This window comes from Petaurus breviceps, unplaced genomic scaffold (genome assembly GCF_028583685.1).
Source record: "Petaurus breviceps papuanus isolate PSGF00001 unplaced genomic scaffold, PetGlider_PUasm1.0 84, whole genome shotgun sequence".
Taxonomy (NCBI): Eukaryota; Metazoa; Chordata; class Mammalia; order Diprotodontia; family Petauridae; genus Petaurus; species Petaurus breviceps.
In genome coordinates this window covers 555,213-561,633 of record NW_027186645.1, presented here as the reverse complement: position 1 = coordinate 561,633, position 6,421 = coordinate 555,213, and positions in this window count along the sequence as shown.

Here is a 6,421-nt window from a genome sequence, read left to right as displayed (position 1 = left end):
ATGTGTGAAAAGCTCTTATGGACTAGTCTCACCAAACGGTCCATATTTCTAAGAGGAATAAGGCACCCCATTTTATAGGAGGCTCAAGAAACTGAGCCAATTTGCTCGGGATTTTCTCTTGTTAAGTTTACTTCTTCAGTGAGGCTTCTCTATCTCTTTACCTCACCTTGCTTCTATTCTTCCTTCATGGCTATAAAGGTCTGACGGTGAGAATAATTAAGAAAAATTAATAATAAAAGGTAAAAACTAAGACAATGAGAAAAAAATATTAAGGCATCTACCTTCTTTTTTCTTATTCCTCCCACACCTAATCAATTCCACCAAAAATCTAGTTCATACTTCCCCTATACAGTCTCTGTCATATGAGCCTTCCTTTCCATGCCTACTCTCACCAGCCTCATTCAAGCCCTTATCACTGTCCACAAAGAGTGGAGCCTCCTAACTGGTGTCTCTGGTTCTAGCTTCCCCACTATTCCAAAACATTCTGCCAACCACCTCTAAGTCCATCTTCTTAAAATAACATTTTTATCCTATCATTTCTCTGCTCAAAGACCAGCAATGGTTCCCCCATGGTCCAGAGGCTAAAATTCAACTTATTTAGCCTGACATTCAACTTGTTTCTCCAATCTCCCCTCTTCACTATTCATCAGTACAAATCTTCTACTCTCATCAGGATATCCACACTGTCCTTTAAACAAATCATGCTCATTTCCAACTCATGGCCTTTGATCATACAATTCTCTCCCCCTAGAATACCATTCCATCTCTTTTTCACTTAATTCCTATCATTTAAAACCCAGTTCTACCCTGATCCCACCAGCCCATGAGGAGCTCACCTTCCTCAAACTTTCAGGAATAATAATAGGAGTTTATTGTTAGATCCATGATTTGGACATGATTGAATGAACATCAAAAAATAGTACTTAGCCCTGTAAAGTTTACACTGTGAGGTGGCAGTTCAGCAATTGGTCTGCCAATTAGTTTTAAAGAGTTGCCAAGGGCACCTAGAGATTAAATAACTTGTCCAGGGCCATGAAGTTAATATGTGTCATAAGCACATTGAACTCTGGTCTTTCTGAGTCTGGGGCCACTAGGTCACACTGTTCCTCTAATGAAAATATTATTGTGCCAATTTTTCAGATAAGGAAATTGAGGTTCAGAGAAGTTAGATAACTTGCTCAGCTTTGTCATTCTCCTCTACATCTCTGTATACTTGGTTAACATTTTGCAGTGTTAGGTCCTGTCTACCTCAATACATCATTGGCTCCTTGAGGACAAGGGCTCTGTTGAGGTATATAGAAGAAAAGGAAAGGGAATAAGCATTATGTAGAACCTACTATGTGCTGGGAACTGTACTCAGACCTTTACAAATATTATCTCACTTGATCCTCACAACAACTCTGAGGGACAGGTGCTATTATTATCCCCATTTTACAGTTGAAAAAACTAAGGTAGAGGGGCAGCTAGGGGGTGCAGTGAATAGAGCACTGGCCCTGGAGTCAGGAGGACCTGAGTTTGGATCTGGCCTCAGATATTTAACACACGCACACACACACACACACACACACACACACACAAACTAGTCATGTGACCTTGGGCAAGTCACTTAACCCCAACTGCCCTACCTTCCCTCCTGCAAAAAAAAAAAGGAAAGAAAAGAAAAAACTAAGGTAGAGAGAGTTAAGTGGCCACACAGCTATTAAGTGTCTGAGGCTGAATTTGAACTCAGGTCTTCCTATCTCCAGGCTCAACACTCTATCTATTACTGTATCTAGCTTCCTCTGTGGTACAGAGAAAAGAGTCCTGCATTTGAATCAAAGGATTAAGAGGTTCAAATTCTGTTTCTGCCACTTCCTAATTGAGTGAACCTAATATTTAATCTCTATGGGCCTCAGTTTCCTCATCTGAAAAAATGAAGGGGTTGGATTAGATGGTCTTTAATATCCCTCAAAGCACTCTAAAATGCTACGTCTTATGCTTTTCTGCCCAAGTGCTTTGGAATATTTGTTGACTGATTTACAACAGTATTTTTTTTTCTTTTTGGATGGGGGACGGTAGGGCAATTGGGTTAAGAGACTTGCCCAAGGTCACATGGCTAGTTTTGTGTTAAGTGCCTGCATCTGGATTTGAACTCAGGTCCTCCTGAATCCTGGGCCAGTGCTCTATTAACTGTGCCACCTAGCTGCCCCCTACAACAGTATTTAAAACAGGAATTCTCAATGACAGCGCCAACTTACCTGAGTCCTCCAGAAGATAATTAAGATAAATGAAACTCATCAGGTAATAAAAACAAGTTCACATAGTTAGAAGACCCATCCTAGCTCTCTTCTCCCTCTTTTTCCTTCTCACACTATCTTTCAGCCCACAAAACTTATTGGATGATATGATGAAACTGGGACTAAAATATTTAGCACCCTCGGAGGCATGTTTTTCTGTATTTAAAGATTTAATGAGTATTTAAAGATTTAATGGTGTTCATGGCTACCAAACACCTAGGAAAATGGGAACCCAAGTAAGAAAGGGCTGAATGGGGATAAAATCAAAGAATTAAGATTCTCAGACTGATAAAAAATAAAATAAAAATTTAGAAGGGACCTTAGAGTTAGGAGGTATCTCATTCTACTTCCTCATTTTATAGATGAGGAAACTGAGACCCAGAGAGGCAAAGGAACTAAATTAAGGTCACTGCTAATAAATGGTTGAATTGAGATCAGAATTAGGCCTCAGTGCTTGCTGCCTGATAGCATGTTGCCTCCTTGTAAAGAGACAGAAGGGTTAGGTCACCTAATCCAACTTCCCACTCAAGGAAAGAATCCTTTGGCAACATTCCTCACAAGTGGTCACAGTCTCTGCTTGAATATTTCTGGTGATGGAGAACTTCATGGGGCAGCCATTTCATCTTTAGATAGTTTTAGTAAGAATTTTTTTTTCCTTATAAAAAAGTCCTCTGACTCCTTGGAGAAGAAATAGATTGATTAGGAAAAAAATATTAAATTTTTAAATAATGACATGAAAATGAAAAAAATAACTTTATTAAAGCATACGGTATGGATTGTGTGACTAATCTAATCCAATGGAGACTCAAAGTTGTCCCATACCCTGATAAGAGGAAAGACTGATACATAATTTAGTTTGAGTGTGTATTCCAAAGATAGCCTACATTTCCACCCCCCCCTGAAATCTCACTTACACAAAATCTGAATGTGGTCTATTATTATATTTCTTTAAAAAAATTATCTCAAATTTGTTGATGCATTTTTTTATATCACATTAATTTCTGACCAAATCTCTCCTCCCTCCCTCCCCCAGCAAGTCATTCCTTATAACAAAGATTTTTAAATGAGAGAAAAAAAACACTTCAGCAAAACTAGTTAATATATCAAGCACATCTGATCATACATGCTAGATTCCACACCCAAAATTTCCTGTTACTACAATGAAGAGAAGGAGTTTCATTTCCTTGATTCTTTTCTAGAGCAATAAAGCAAACCAGGCACTTAGAATATTCCTAATGCCTACCTCACATCTGTGATCGTGGCTGTGAAAGATCTCAGGTTCAAATTGTAGAAGAATGTCTTCCTTTGTGGCTAGTTAGCTCAACTGGATAAAGTATGGAGCCAAATTTCAAAGTCAAATCTAATCCTCTAAAGACAAATTTCACTTATTCTTTTTATTAGTCCATGGTCATATACTAAATGCATACACCTCCCCCCCCCCCAGAAATAATTCACAAATGGGTGCAGGAAGGTAAAGGACCAGGGCTTCAATGCAAATTAAACATGACAAGGGAAACACAGCTCAAAGCATATGCATCTGGACAAAAAGAAAACCACAGGAGCCTAAGGAGACCTGTTTGCAGTGACTAGCTACATGCCTGCTTGTAGCATATATGCTTGTCTTTCCTGGCTTTTAGTCTAAACTCAAAAATGGTGAATATGAAAATGGACAATAGTGTGTGTTATCAGGAAATATCCCTTTCTTTTTTTTAATAAAATAAATGTTTTATTATTGTTTTCTTTTATATAGTTGTTCCTTCCAAAGGTGAGCCACCCCCAAGATATTTATTAAGCACTTACTATGTACAAAAAATTGTGTTAAGTCATGGAGATACAAAGAAAGGCAAGGACAGTCCCTGACCTGAAAGAACTCAAAATCTAGTCGGGAAGAAAGCATGAAAAAAAATCATCATATATAGAAAACATAGGTAGTTAAAATAGAAGTTAGACAGAGGCAAGGTACTAACAGTTGGAAGGACCACAAAAGGTCCTCTGAAAAAGATGGGATTTGAGCAGAGAGTCGAAGGAAGCCAGGAGGCAGAGGATGAAGAGGAGAACATTCCAGGCATTTGGAACATCGAAAAAACTCTGGGTAGGGAGATGGAGCGAGCATCTGAGGAACTTCAAGAAGGCCATTGTTGCTGGACTGTAGAATACACAGAAAAGAGTATCTAAGAACATGGGAAAGGTAGGAAAGGGACAGATCGCAAAGTTCTTTAAAAGCTAGATAAAGGATTTTATATTTGATCCTGGATGTAATGGGAAACCACAGAAAAACTGGGGGGAGGGTGTGTGTGTGTATGTGTGTGTGTGTGTGTGTGTGTGTGTGTGTGTGACATGGTCAACTTACACCCAGGAAATATAATTTTGTTAGCTGTGTGGAACATATACTGCAGTGGGGAGAGACCTGTGGAAAGGAAACCAACCAAAAGTCTTTTGCAATAGTCTTGGAGGGAGATGATGAGAACCTGTACCAAGGTGGCAGACATGAGTGGACAGAAGGAATGTTATACAAGAGATGTTGCTGAAGGTAGAACTGACAGGATTTGGCAATAGATTGGATATGGGGGGAGAGGCCAGGGAACAGTGGGGAGTGGAGAATGACACTTAGGATGCAAACCAGAGAGTTTCAAGAGAACCATGGTGCCCTGGACAGTAAAAGGGAAGTTTAGAAAAGGGAAGAATTCACTGGAGGAGGAGGGGGGAGGGGAAGACAATAAGTTTAATTTTGGACAAGCTGTCTTTGGGACTTACAGTTTGAGGTGACCAATAGGCAGTTAAGCAAAACAACCAACATACAGGGCAGGGAAAACCTGCAGATCATTTGATCCAATGCCCCTTTTCACAAATAAGGAAACAGAATAAGACAGTAAGTATCAAGGGCAGGATTCAAACCCAGTACCCAGTGCTTTTTCTGCTACATCATACTGTCTGGGATCTGGGTCCCATCTCTTGCATCCTGGCATTTTCTGTAGCTGTGTCCCCTGTACCTGGAAAGCTCTCCTCCTCAAATCCATCTGAATTCCCAGGTTTCTTGGTCTCAACTAAAATCACTTATTTTACAAGTCTTCCCCCAAGCCCTCTTAAATGTACTGCCTCTCCTCCGCTAATTACTTCCTATTTATCCTGTAAGTATCTTGTTTGTATGTATTTGTTTGCTTGTTTGTCCTCCCCCATTATAACGTGAGCTTCTTGAGGGCAGGGGCTGTTTTTTGTCTCTTTTTGTAGCCCCAGAACTTAGCACCGTGCCTGGATCATACTAGACACTTAATACTGACTAGGTTGACTAGTCATACAGGAATGGAATAGTCTTGGCCACCTTAATCAGAAAGAGGCTGGCTTTGGGTTCAGAAGATTTTACAAATGTAGTCTCGATTCTACCACCTGCCAATTACCTGGGTGAGCTTGGGGAAGTCACTTAGCTGTTCTTCGTCTGTTTCTTCCTCCATAAAATGAAGGAATAGGACCTCAGTCCCTTCCACAACTTTCAAATCCCATGATCCTATAAATGTGACAGCCAGCTACTACGCAGCAGGGGAAGGATGTCCAGAGCCTGCCGCTGAGGAAGGTCGACTTCTGAGAGAATTTTGGAAGCCGCTCTCCTCCCTCGAAACTCTATCGTTCTTTCCCGACACTCTGACCCTCCCCCTCCCCTTCCCAGCACCCAGCCAGCTCAACACTCTCACCCCCTCCAAAACTGCTCCTATAACCCCTCCCCCTACTCCACCCCAGGCCTCTTTCCATTGTATGGCCGTAGGAGGTATGTCAGGCTGGGAGTGTGTGGAGGATACCTGGACTCCCTCCTCGCGGGTGGCCTAACAGAGCACCCAGCTCCTTTCTGCGACCCGGCGGAGCCCCCCACGCACGCCGAAGTCCCCCGCCTGGCCCGCAGCGTGCGCTGCGCGAGCACTCTACCGGCTCCCGGCGCCTGAGGAGGGGATGTGCAAACTTTCCTCCCTCGCGTTGTAAACTCTCCCGGAAAGACTTCTCTTCCGCCGGGCCCCAGCCGTCCCCCACCTCCCCGCCCCTCACGCCGGGGCTCCCCGCAGATTCGTCGCGACGAGGCCAGCGGCAGCTGCTTGCAAACAGCAGCAAAAGCACTACCCGCCGAGAAACGCACTCCAGCCAGGGTTCCCCCCCCCCCC